Here is a 12,025-nt window from a genome sequence, read left to right on the forward strand (position 1 = left end):
AAATACCACATGTTCTCACTCATAGGTGGGAACTGAACAATGAGAACACTTGGACTCGGGAAGGGGAACATCACACACCAGGGCCTATTATGGGGAGTGAGGAGGAGGGAGGGATTGCATTGGGAGTTATACCTGATGTAAATGACAAGTTGATGGGTGCTGACGAGTTGATGGGTGCAGCACACCAACATGGCACAAGTATACATATGTAACAAACCTGCACATTATGCACATGTACCCTAGAACTTAAAGTATAATAATAATTTTAAAAATAAAATAAAATAAAATATTCATAAATAGGTTATATTATCCATACAAGTAATAAAAGAGTCATCATTACAAAATGTTAAATATTTATTGCCAAATGGGTTGTTGAGTGTGACAGGACTGAGAATCACTGAGTTAGAGAGCTAAATATTATTTTTAGTGAGCTAAGTGGTGCTAGAAAATCTAGCAAATATGTTTTAAATCTGGTTATGGCGGTAGCCGTAAGTCTGAAATTGAAGGGAAATGTTCTACAGGAAATATGCCTGTAAAGTAGACAGACATTCTTCCTCCGTACTGCAAATGTAACAGAACTTCCTTCTTAGCTCTGCATGCCGTCCCTCTCAGACACTGCCCCCTTCTTGGTCAGCCCTCTCCTCCTCACTCTCTGCTTCAGGCCCTGAAGGCATGGAGAAACTGACAGATAATGAAGTACTCCCAGCTGCGGGAGCACCAGACAACTGGGCTCTTTACCATTTCATGAAGCATCGCAAAGGAAGAACATGGCTCCACTGATAAAGGCTCTTACGTTAGTATAATGATGGCTAGGGAGGCAGGGGGCAGGGGAAAAGGGGAGGTCAGTGAAAAGATAGGAGGACAGGACACCTCAGATAGGGAAGAGAGAGTCCTGAAAGCAGGGATGGGGCCCACTGGGCTCTTCTGGGTTGCAGTAAACACCTTAGGCTATTTCTATTAATATATGGACTGTCAATTTAAAATAATATTTTTTAACTTAAAATAGATGTTTAGGGAAGGACAAGAGAAGAAACACACAGCAAGGAAGCCAGAAAACAAGTTTGAGTGGCCACAGACATACTCCCAGAGCCTGGAAGGTCATTTCAATACAGCTCTAGTATGAGTTATGTGAATTCTCTTCAGCTGCAGGGTGCCTCCATGCCCTCCATTCTGGGCTCACACTTTATGGTGAAACAGTCCCTTCCCCATTGCTCTTGCCTCCACCAACCACAGGTTATCTGTTCATTGTTTTGGTCTTTAGACTCCGGTCTCTCTCTATGTCTATGTATTTCCTGATTCTCTCTCGTTCCTTCTCTCCCTGTATCCTTCTCCTCTCCCTCCTCCCTAACACTGCACTGAACAGAAGGCATGAAGTACAAGAAAACCAACAGGCCACATCTTCCCACTGAATTAATTCAGCTCCCCAGAGCCACTTTATGTATGGCTGCACTGAGGTCACGAACCTCGTAGGGACCATCGGGATAGTGGAGTCATGTTGGCATCCAATGAGCGTGATGATCTAACTGTGGGCTGAGTCAGCCAAGCAGTACTAGACTTTATAGTAAATGGACATGGGTAGGTTCTGGAGTCAAGCTGCTTGGATCCTGGTTCTGTCAATTATTAGCTGTTACCTTGGACAACTTACTCAATATCTTTCAACCTCAGTTTTTTTCAGCTGTAAAATGGGGAGGATGGGAAATAATAGAATTTATTAATAAATTATTTGTGGTGATAACTAAGATTGTTGGCACCCTCTTAAATTCTGTGCCTGCCTCACTCACCTTACCTTAGACCTGCACCTGGTCATGGTTCTGGAGGTTCTGAATCCATCAGTACAGGCAGTAGTCCCCCAGCATCCTACCATTTGCATTTTAAAGTTCAGATTTTCCTTGTTCCTTCTTCCTTTTGTGAATATATTAATATTTCTCCCTCCTATTTAATCCCCACATTGGTTGTTTCAGGATTGGGTACTCATGTTTGAGAATATATTTTGGCCTGAAAGATTCATGTTTGGAATAATATATGAACTTGGACCAATGTAATTATGTAGGAATCCAGCATATTCATATGTTAACACCTATCCTTAATTTCATTTTAATAGAAAATGATTCTTAGCTTAAATAGGATATAGAACTGTCATTCTGTAAGTCTAGGGACCCATAGGAAATACAAGATTGTATGAAATGGAATTACCATTTATTAAAAAGTATAAATGTCATAATGCATTGCAAGAAAAGAAGTTTAAAACAAAGAATATTTGTTCAAATTAATTTTGTTGGAGCCTAACATGTTTCAAAGAAACTCTGAACTGTAATTAATGAATTTTCTAAACAGAATGTGTTTGCAAGACAGCCTAGGGTTGAGCTCTGCTAAAATGTAAGGACTTCAAACTCCTTAAGAAAATAGTAGCATAATATCCCACAGATTAGAAGTCAAAGACTTCAGTGCTGCTAGGGGCCAGGAAGGTAGTAAAAGGCATGAGCTGAAGAGTATCAGGAATACAACAGGGAAAGGTGAGGACTGTGATTAACTGCAGGTGCCTTGCCCTGTTTAGAGTGGGCAGGGGCCTTCATCACGGTTGATCATTGGCATTTGGAAATCCACACTAACTTTCCAGATACTCCAATTTTTCAAAACAAGTCAGAAAGCCAGTATCTATGTGAAAACACTCACATCTAAAAATATTGGCTCAGTATTTTTTAAAATCATTCAAATGGGCAAAATAAAACATAATTGAATTGTGAATTTTTTTTGAGGTAGGGTCTCAGTCTGTCACCTAGGCTAGAGTGCAGTGGCATGATCATAACTTACTGTAACCTCTAACTCTTGGGCTCAAGCAATCCTCCCACTTTGTACTCTCAAGTAGCTAGGACTATAGGTGGGCCACCATGGTTAACTAATTTTTAAATTTTGTTGTAGAAATGGGGTCTTGCTGTGTTGCCCAGGCTAATCTCAAACTCCTGGCCTCAAGCAATCTTACTACCTTGAACACCTAAAGTGCTAGGATTACAAATGTGAGCCATCACACCTGGCCTGATTTTCTAATCTCTGCACAGAGAATGATATTTGTTATAAGAAGTGGGAGAATTGAGATGGATTTTCATTCTTTATTTCTTAAATCTTACCTTGAGCATTTCTGAAGAATTGAAGATTTTAATTTATTTATGAAAACTTTTATTTTACTTAACTTAAAATAAAGGCTACATAGACACACAAAACCAAAATGTTGACCTCATAACAGTCTGACCAGCTTTTCTGAGTTGTGCCATGAGTTTTCCAGTTGGTAGTCCCTTCAAGAAGGGAAGAAATTACATCACATCTGGGTGACTTTACAGCTCCTTTCCAACATTTCCCAGCAAAACCTCACCTAGGCCCCACCTCTGAGAGTGATTGTCATTCTGAAACACCGGGTTTAACTCACAGGCTAGAAATGCACTCTAGAGGACAAGCTTGAATAAACCTACTGAAACTTAGGAAACCAAAAGGGAACTGGGAATGGACCAAGTTTAATATTTAACAAGATGAGCTGTACTCTGAGACACTATTATTTTTCCTTTGCTCCAGAAATACAAGGTGAATGCTTTGAGCGATCCAGCTTGGGCCTTACTTCCCACACAATTTATAAGAATACACCTGCTCTTTGCTGAAGAGGGCTCCTAAAGTCACTGGCCTACACCATTCCTGAAGCCCAGTCTACTGAGTTTGAGATGCTTGACTGTAACTTAAGCAAATCTGAACACACAGTCTATCTTTGGGATGTCTCAGGATATTTGAAAATTAAGGGAGAGAAGATGGGAATGAAGGAGACCCTTGACCAGAGCCAGTGGGATATGGGGGGAGTACAGAACTTGGTAAGACTTACGTTGCTCTCCACCAACGCAGGGGAAGAGAAAAAGGATAAGATAAAAAGTGAAATGACTTCAATTCCCGTTTAACAAATGCCATCACATTAAAAAATCTATGGCACATTGGACCCCATAAATATATACAATTATTATTTGTCAGTTTAAAACAAATTTTTTATAAAATCCATGATATACTCTCAAAGCCTCAGACCCAGGTTCATATTCTCCAAATGCTATTCAATAGAACAGAAGTTCAAGAAGAGTAAAAGCACTGGACAGCCTGTCCCCTGGAGCTCATAGCGATAGAATTTGACCTACATTGCTAAAATGCCAAGTTTGTCCTTCTGGGTCTTTTTATGGATAAAATTCAGAGAAGAGATGACTATAAAAGTTAGTGTCAGTGTGTCTAACATGTAGCCTTTGATCACTTGAATAATACTTGTCCCAAACAATTCCCTCTATCTAGAAAAGTTAATTAGTATTTTTTAATTAACTAAAATATTAAAATGTTAATTCAGCATTTTTTCTGGAAAAGAAAAATAGAAATAATAGACTCTCCTAAAATCCCTATGGTTGTGAGTCTGTAGAGAGGATCTCTAACTTTTAAATTCAGCTTGCTTGTTTTGTCACTTTTATTAAGCAGCATCTTCCAAAAAGCCACTGGCAACTTTCACAGGCCATGGAAAGATAACATTGGATTAAAGATAATACAGGCTCTACTCTTGGGAGCCTGATTCCCTTTCCATCTCCTGTCAGGATCTTCAAGGGTAATTGTCACTACCAGAAAGCAGTGACTTTTATTTTCCCTCAAGGTAGATTCAGTGTTCAGACCCTCATAGTGATATAAAAGGCCCAGTAAGACCTGCATGGCAGGACTGGAATTTAATTCTTGGGTGCTATAAACTCATCCTCTGGTTTCTTCTTCTTGACTTGTACAAATCTAGTCGCTACATTAAAAACTTCCTGCATGGGCCGAGCGCAGTGGTTCATGCCTGTAATCCCAGCACTTTGGGAGGCCGAGGTGGGTGGATCACGAGGTCAAGAGATCGAGACCATCCTGGCCAACATTGGTGAAACTCTGTCTCTACTAAAAATAAAAATAAATTTAGCTGGGCATGGTGGGGGGCACCTGTAGTCCCAGCTACTCAGGAAGCTGAGACAGGACAATCACTTGACTCCAGGAGGCGGAGGGTGCAGTGAGCCAAGATCACACCACTGCACTCCAGCCTGGCAACGGAGCAAGACTCTGCCTCAAAAAATTAAAAAAAAAAAAAACAAAAAAACTTCCCTGCATTACTGTTATAGAGCATCTCACTCTTTCTGACATTCCTCCAAGGGGACGTAGATCATTCTTGGGAACTCTGGAGACTTAGTGCAGGAAACACATGGCCAAAACCAGGGAAGCACAAGTGAGAAAACACAAAAATTGGAGCAGATACTTGAGGGAAATGGAGCAAAGGCTCTGAGTCATTTGTGGGAAAAAAAGATAAATAAAAATTGATTCAGTAACTGTGTTCCTTCATTTTACCCAAATGAGTTGAAAACACATCCACACAAAAACTTGCACATAGATGTTTATAGCAGCTTTATTCATAACTGCCAAAACTTGAAAGACACCGAGATGCCCTTCAGCAGGTAAATGAATAAATAAACATGATACATCCAGAAAACAGAACATTATTCAGTGCTAAAAACAAATGAGCCATCAAACCATGAAACCACATGGAGGAAATTTAAATGCATATTACTAAACAAAAGATGCCAACCTGAAAGGCTACACACCGCATTATTCCAACTATGTGACATTCTGGAACAGACCAAACAATGGAGACAGCTGGGTGCGGTGGCTCAAACCTGTGATGTCAGCATTTTGGGAGGCCGAGGCAGGCGGATCATTTGAGGTCTGGAATTCGAGACCAGCCTGGCCATTGTGGTGAAACCCCGTCTCTATTAAAAATACACAAATTAGACAGGCATGGTGGCAGGCGCCTGTAATACCAGCTACTCAGGAGACTGAGGCAGGAGAATCGCTTGAACCCAGGAAGTGGAGGTTGCAGTGAGCCAGAATCATGCCACTGCACTCCAGCCTGAGTGATAGAGCAAGACTCCATCTCAAAGAGAAAAAAAAAATGGAGACACCAGAAAGATCAGTGGTTGTCAGGAATCGAGGGGAGGGGAGATTAGTAAGCACAGCACAAGAGTATTTCAGGCAGTGAAACTATTCTGTTCGATACTACAATATTAGATACATACATGTCATTATACCTTTATCAAAACCTGTAGAATAGTCACCAAGATCGAACCCAAATGTAAACTACTATGGACTCTGGGTGATAAAGAAGCATCAACATAACTACATTGATAATAACAAATGTACCACTCTGGTGCAGGATGCTAAAAGTGAAGGAGGTTTCGAATGAGGGCAAGGGAGGGGAGACTGAGTGGAGAGCTTAGAAGGGCAAAAGAACACTGCTAATGGAGCATCAGAATCGAATGAGAAAACAAGAATAACACAAGAAATGTTCAAGAGCCTTTTTTAGTCTTTAGCGAGAAAAATTAAAAGCTACTTCTCCAGGGGCCTGAGACTAACATTAGGCACCACCACTGTTCATGGCATGGTTTGCTCTCCTGTAAAGTGGGGGCACAGGGTGTTCTTATCAATATTTATGAAACTCTCAGACACTAGATGCAAAAGAGAATGAAGTTGGGAAAATTACAAATATTAACAAAATACAACTTCTGTTTGGAGGAGAGTTTGCGGTTGAGTGGGAATGAGGGACACTACACTCATAAGTGAGGAGGTTCATGGGGAATGGGGGTGGGAGGAAGATCAAGGACTGAATATAAAAGTGCCAGCCTCAGTGCTCCAAACTGGAGTACTGGCTGCCTACCAATGGCATGCATTGTGACCCTAGGTCATCTAACCAATTAATGTTTCCTGCTGAATTAATCTTGAAGGTAAACAATGTAATTTTAAGAGCAAAGATGAGGTCTTTCTACCAACCAAAACATGTACCCTACTTGCTAACATGTACCCTGCTGCTACCTATTAAAATGCAAATACCCTTAAGAGATATTAGACTTGAATTCATATAAATCAAGCGTAACTTACTGTGAGTTTATTTATCTGATCTGAGAAGATTGCTTTGATAGGAAAAAGGATATAGTAAACTCAAATTCACAGAACACCATGGCATGGTGAAATGTTTGGCTGGGGGACTGAGGATATTTAAAACACTCTATTAACTACAGGCTTTAGTAAATCAATTTTCTTTCTGAAAAAAAAAAAAGGAATGAAAACACTGAAGTCATGGTCCATGAAAGAAAAAATTGATAAGCTGGACTTCATTAAAATTAAAATTTTCTCCTCTGTAAAAGACACTGTCAAAAGAATCCAAAGACAAGCCACAGACAGGAAAGAAAATATCTGCAAAAGAAATATTTGATAAAGAACTATTATCCAAAATATGCAAAGAACTCTCAAAGCTCCACAATGAGAAAGAAAACAACCAGATTAAAAAATTGTCCAAAGACTTTAGTTGACACCTCACCAAAAAAGATATACATATGGCAAATAATCATATGAAAAGATGCTCCATATCATATGTTATCAGGCAAATGCAAATTAAAACAATTAGATAACACAATATGCCTATCAAAATGACCAAAATCTAGAACACTGATAACACCAAATGCTAGCAAGGATGTGGAATCATAAGAACTTTCATTGCTGATGAGAATACAAAAGACAGTTTGGCAGTTTCTTACAAAACTAAACATACTCTTACCATAGAAGCCAGCAATCACACTCCTTGGTATTTACCAACAAAGGGTTGAAAACGTATGTCCATCCAATAGGAATGCTTATAGCAGCTTTGTTCATAATTGCCAAAACTTGAAAGCAACCAAGATGTCCTTCAGTGAACGAATGGATAAACTGTGGTACATCCAGACAATGAAATATTATTCAGTGCTGAAAGGTTCAGAGCTATCAAGCCATGAAAAGACGTGGAAGAAACTTCAATGCATTATTACTAAGTGAAAGAAGGCAATCTGAGAAAGCTACATACTGTATCATTCCAACTATGTGACATTCTGGGAAAAGCAAACTATGAAGACAGTGAAAAGATCAGTGGTTGTCAGTTGTGGGGGGAGAAAGGGATGAAAGGCAGAGCACAGAGGATTTTGAGGACAATGAAACTATTCTATATAATACTGTAATGATACACTTCGTTCATTATGCACTTGTCAAAACCCATATAGTGTAATGCACCAAGTTATATAGATTGGATGTTGTCCCCTTTAAATCCCATGTGGAATTGTAATCCCCAGTGTTGGAGGTGGGGCCTGGTGGGAGGCTACTGAATCATGAGGCCAGATTTCTCATGAATGTTTAAGCCCTATCACATTCGTACTGTTCTCGTGATAGTGAGTTCTCACAAGAACTAGCTGTTGAAAAGTGTGTGACACCTTCCCCCTTGCTCTCTCTCTTGCTCCTGCTGTCACCATGTGACACGCCTGATCCACTTCGCCTTCTGCCAAGCTCCCTAAGACCTCCCCAGAAGTCAAGCAGAAGCCAGCACCATGCTTGTACAGCCTGCAAAACCATGAGCCAATTAAACCCTTTTTCTTTATAAATTATCCAGTCTCAGGTATTTCTTCATAGCAACACAAGAATGACCTAACACATCAAGAATGGATCTTAATGTAAGGTAAGGTCTTTGAGTGATAATGATGTGTCCATGCAGGCCCATCAGTTGTAATAAATGTATCACTCTGGTGGGAGATATTGACAATGCAGGAGGCTATGCATGGTAAGGGGCAGAGGGTATACAGGAAATCTGTGTACCTTCCACTCAATTTTGCTGTGAACCTAAAACTGCTCTTAAAAATGAAGTATAATCTGAAAAAAAAATTTAATGAAAACAATACAGCCACTGAATGTTTGTAAAGCAACCAGAGCATTGACTGCATACTATTTTACTATTGTTATTACTCTTGAAAAGATACTTAGGGAGCAGTGAGTAGATTTTATGGAATGGAGACAAAAGTCTTCTATTTCTCTCAGCACAGCTCACTGAAGTTCTACATTAGGGAAACAATATTCATGTGCAAGTTTTGGTCCTGTATTCATTTACTTTCCTCTGATTCTCCTGAGCCACAGGGATCAAGGGCAGGTTTTGGGTATTCCCGTGTCCTACAAAATATATCTCCACGAAACCTAACCTTTTTAATTTTTCCAGAATTTCCAGAAAAAACTACAAGATCTTGACCACATGACTATGGCCTTGGAATTTGCTCACGAGGATCTTGGACATCAACACTAGAACTTGCTGGCCTCTAAGGCCAGCTTCCCCTTAATGTTCTGACTGAAGTACCACACAAAGCTCTTCCCTTAGTTCATTTAGGGCTACTCAGGCAGTTGGCACTTTTAAACAAAAGAAAGTAAACAGAGAGGGGGAATAAACCATTTTTAAGAAGATTGACTTATATAAAAGAGGTTCCTGATCTTATCACAGTTACCTACTACCAGGACTCTAAGGTCTTGGCTGTCCTAGACCCTGTCTCCCAAGCTATCAACCACGTTAGAGCAAAAAGGCCCATTAAGCATCATGGCATCCAGCCTGGACCCTTTAACTCTCACATCCCTGCATGCAAACTTCTTACCACCTACCACCAGGGACCCAAGAGCTTTCCAGTGTGCCTGGCCTCTCGGCCTTTCCCATTAATTCCCTATGTCTAGTTTGACACTTGTCTCTTCCCCAGTTAATGAATGACTGTCCTTCAGGAGAGGCAGCTGCCCTCCCCTCATACCTCCCTACACCCAATAATCTCCTTTGGACATAGGTCAACTCGGTAGTAGGCCTAATAGATATTTTACCCACAAGATAGCATTACATCTATGTAGCAAGACACACACACATAACACACCTGCCAAGATGAAAAAGAGTGAGGGAGAATGTGCAGCTGAGATGTTGCATCACACTCACTACTAAATTGTAAGAAACAGTCTTGAAAGCAGGGTCCATCTATCAGTGTTTATATAACCCTTGATGGCCAGCACAGCATTCAGTATAATTAGCCACCAATAAATAATTGTTGCATTAAATAATGATTGAATAAGTTTAATAAAATCTGAAGTGAAAGACCAGTTCTGTGCTCTGACATAGGCCCTGATAAATTTTGAGTTTTTAAGGACATCCTCAATAAAGCTGCCACTGATCAAGCTCCAGGATGAACTTTTCTCTGCTGTTTACTTTCCAACACAGAAAACTTTAAAACATGTAAAGTTGGAGAAATAATAATCAATTAAATAAACAACTCACTGGCAATGGAACCACTCCACGGCAAACGCAATGTAGATACTTTTAAAACTACACATAAAGTCACCAAGGCAAAATGAACTTCTCATACTTAAAACAAGAAAAATATATTTAACAAGAATTAGTATTTACTGAGAACCTACTATGTGCCAAGAAGTATAAGATATGATCAGCACATATATTGTTTTGTTTAACCCTTACGACAGCCCTACACATTAAGAAGTATTATCTCCATTTTACAAAAGACTCAGAAAAGTATTTCTGTCCATAGTCACTTGTTTAAGGGGTTAAGAGCATAAACTTTTGGATCCAGACTGACTAGGTTTAAATTCTGCCTCTGCCTCTACCTAGCTGTGTGCGTCTGGACAAACATAGCTTAATATATTTGTGCCTTGGTTTCTTCATCTGAAAAATGGAGCTAATGATTGTGCCAGTTACTAAATTATCATTGCTCATCTCCAAGCCCACCTTTCTATAATCTGCTTTGTGATGCTTGGGGCTAGAACTCTGAGAACCATATTTCTGCTGAGTCAGCTGCTTCTTGTAACATCTGACAGTAGGGGGCGCTAGCAAGAAGGGCAGAGCCGGAGGAGGAACATAGAACTTGCTCCTTCCTGTGTACTTCCTATGAAATTCGCTTCGGCAATACCATCCTCTTTTCCCTGCTACAGAGCCACTGAGTCAGTTTGCAGTTTTTCCAGAATCAGCCTCATTATGTGCCCCTCAGGGACATTGGCACCTGCCCCCTCCTCAGAGGTCTGAATTTCAGCTCTGTGGGGCCCTTCCAAGTGTCCAGGAAGTGTTAGTAATCCCAGCTCCTTACTTTGCTCCCTCAGCCCCTGGAGACGGCAGCTGCTCCCTGGAATTGCCTGCTACCTACCTGATACCTTACAGCTCTCTTTCAACCCTTCTTTTTACCCTTTTCATTACCTTGTTAAAACATTACAACCGATTAACCAGTTATATTCCCTTTTCCAATTATTGGTGTGGTATTCTCCTGACAAGCCCTGAGAAACAAGAACACCTACCTCATTAGGTCACTGAAACTATTAAATGAGTTCATCGTAAAATGCTAGTACTGTACCTGGAGCATAGGGCTTGCCATATCAATGTTAGCTCTTTGTATGTGGTAAGTATTGGAGCTGGGTAGGAACCTGGGTCTGTCCATCTTCCCGATCAACATAATGTTTCTTTAACAAAAACAGCGACTGTTGACACAGGCATGGGCTTAGTGCTTCCACATGTGTTGTCTCTTTTAATCTTCTTCAGCACCTCTTAGATGCTTTGAATTTTTGCAGTGTTTTTTTCTCTGACAATTGGCATCAAGAAAGGTATTCTGAGTTACTGTGTCCATTATTCTGAAAGGCTAGGCAAGTACTCCCATCAGTGTAAACTTCTACACTGGAAGAATATGTAAATATGAACCTCTCTAAAGTTAAACATGAACTTCTCTGAACTTGTCCCATGTATCGCCAGGAATTAACATAATTTAAGTGTGTATGCGTGTATTCATGTACGTTTGAGAATTAATATTTTGAAATTTCAAGTTTTCAATTGTTCGAATTTCTAAACTATCAATGAAATATAGAACCTCAAAATTATTAAAAGGCTACTTTACACCAGGTACTGGGATATAAGTGTTTTCACATATATTATCTCATTTTATCCTTAACATATACTACCCTAGTGGGTATGATCATCTTCTCTACACAAATATGTTTAAGATCACATAGTAAAGTGGCAGAACCAAGAACTGAAACCAATTCTTTCTGACTCTCAGAGCTTGTGTTTTAACCAATTCATCACAGGTCATGAGTGAGGGTCATTCTCCACAACAAATGTTGAGAGAGTAAAGTT

General features: G+C 40.0%; 1 protein-coding gene across 3 annotated transcripts in view; it reads right to left on the reverse strand.

The window, feature by feature from the left end:
- Positions 1-12,025, reverse strand: part of RASGEF1B (RasGEF domain family member 1B) — a 633,271-nt gene that overhangs the window by 490,359 nt on the left and 130,887 nt on the right. The window lies entirely within an intron of this gene.

This window comes from Chlorocebus sabaeus, chromosome 7 (genome assembly GCF_047675955.1).
Source record: "Chlorocebus sabaeus isolate Y175 chromosome 7, mChlSab1.0.hap1, whole genome shotgun sequence".
Classification (NCBI taxonomy): Eukaryota; Metazoa; Chordata; class Mammalia; order Primates; family Cercopithecidae; genus Chlorocebus; species Chlorocebus sabaeus.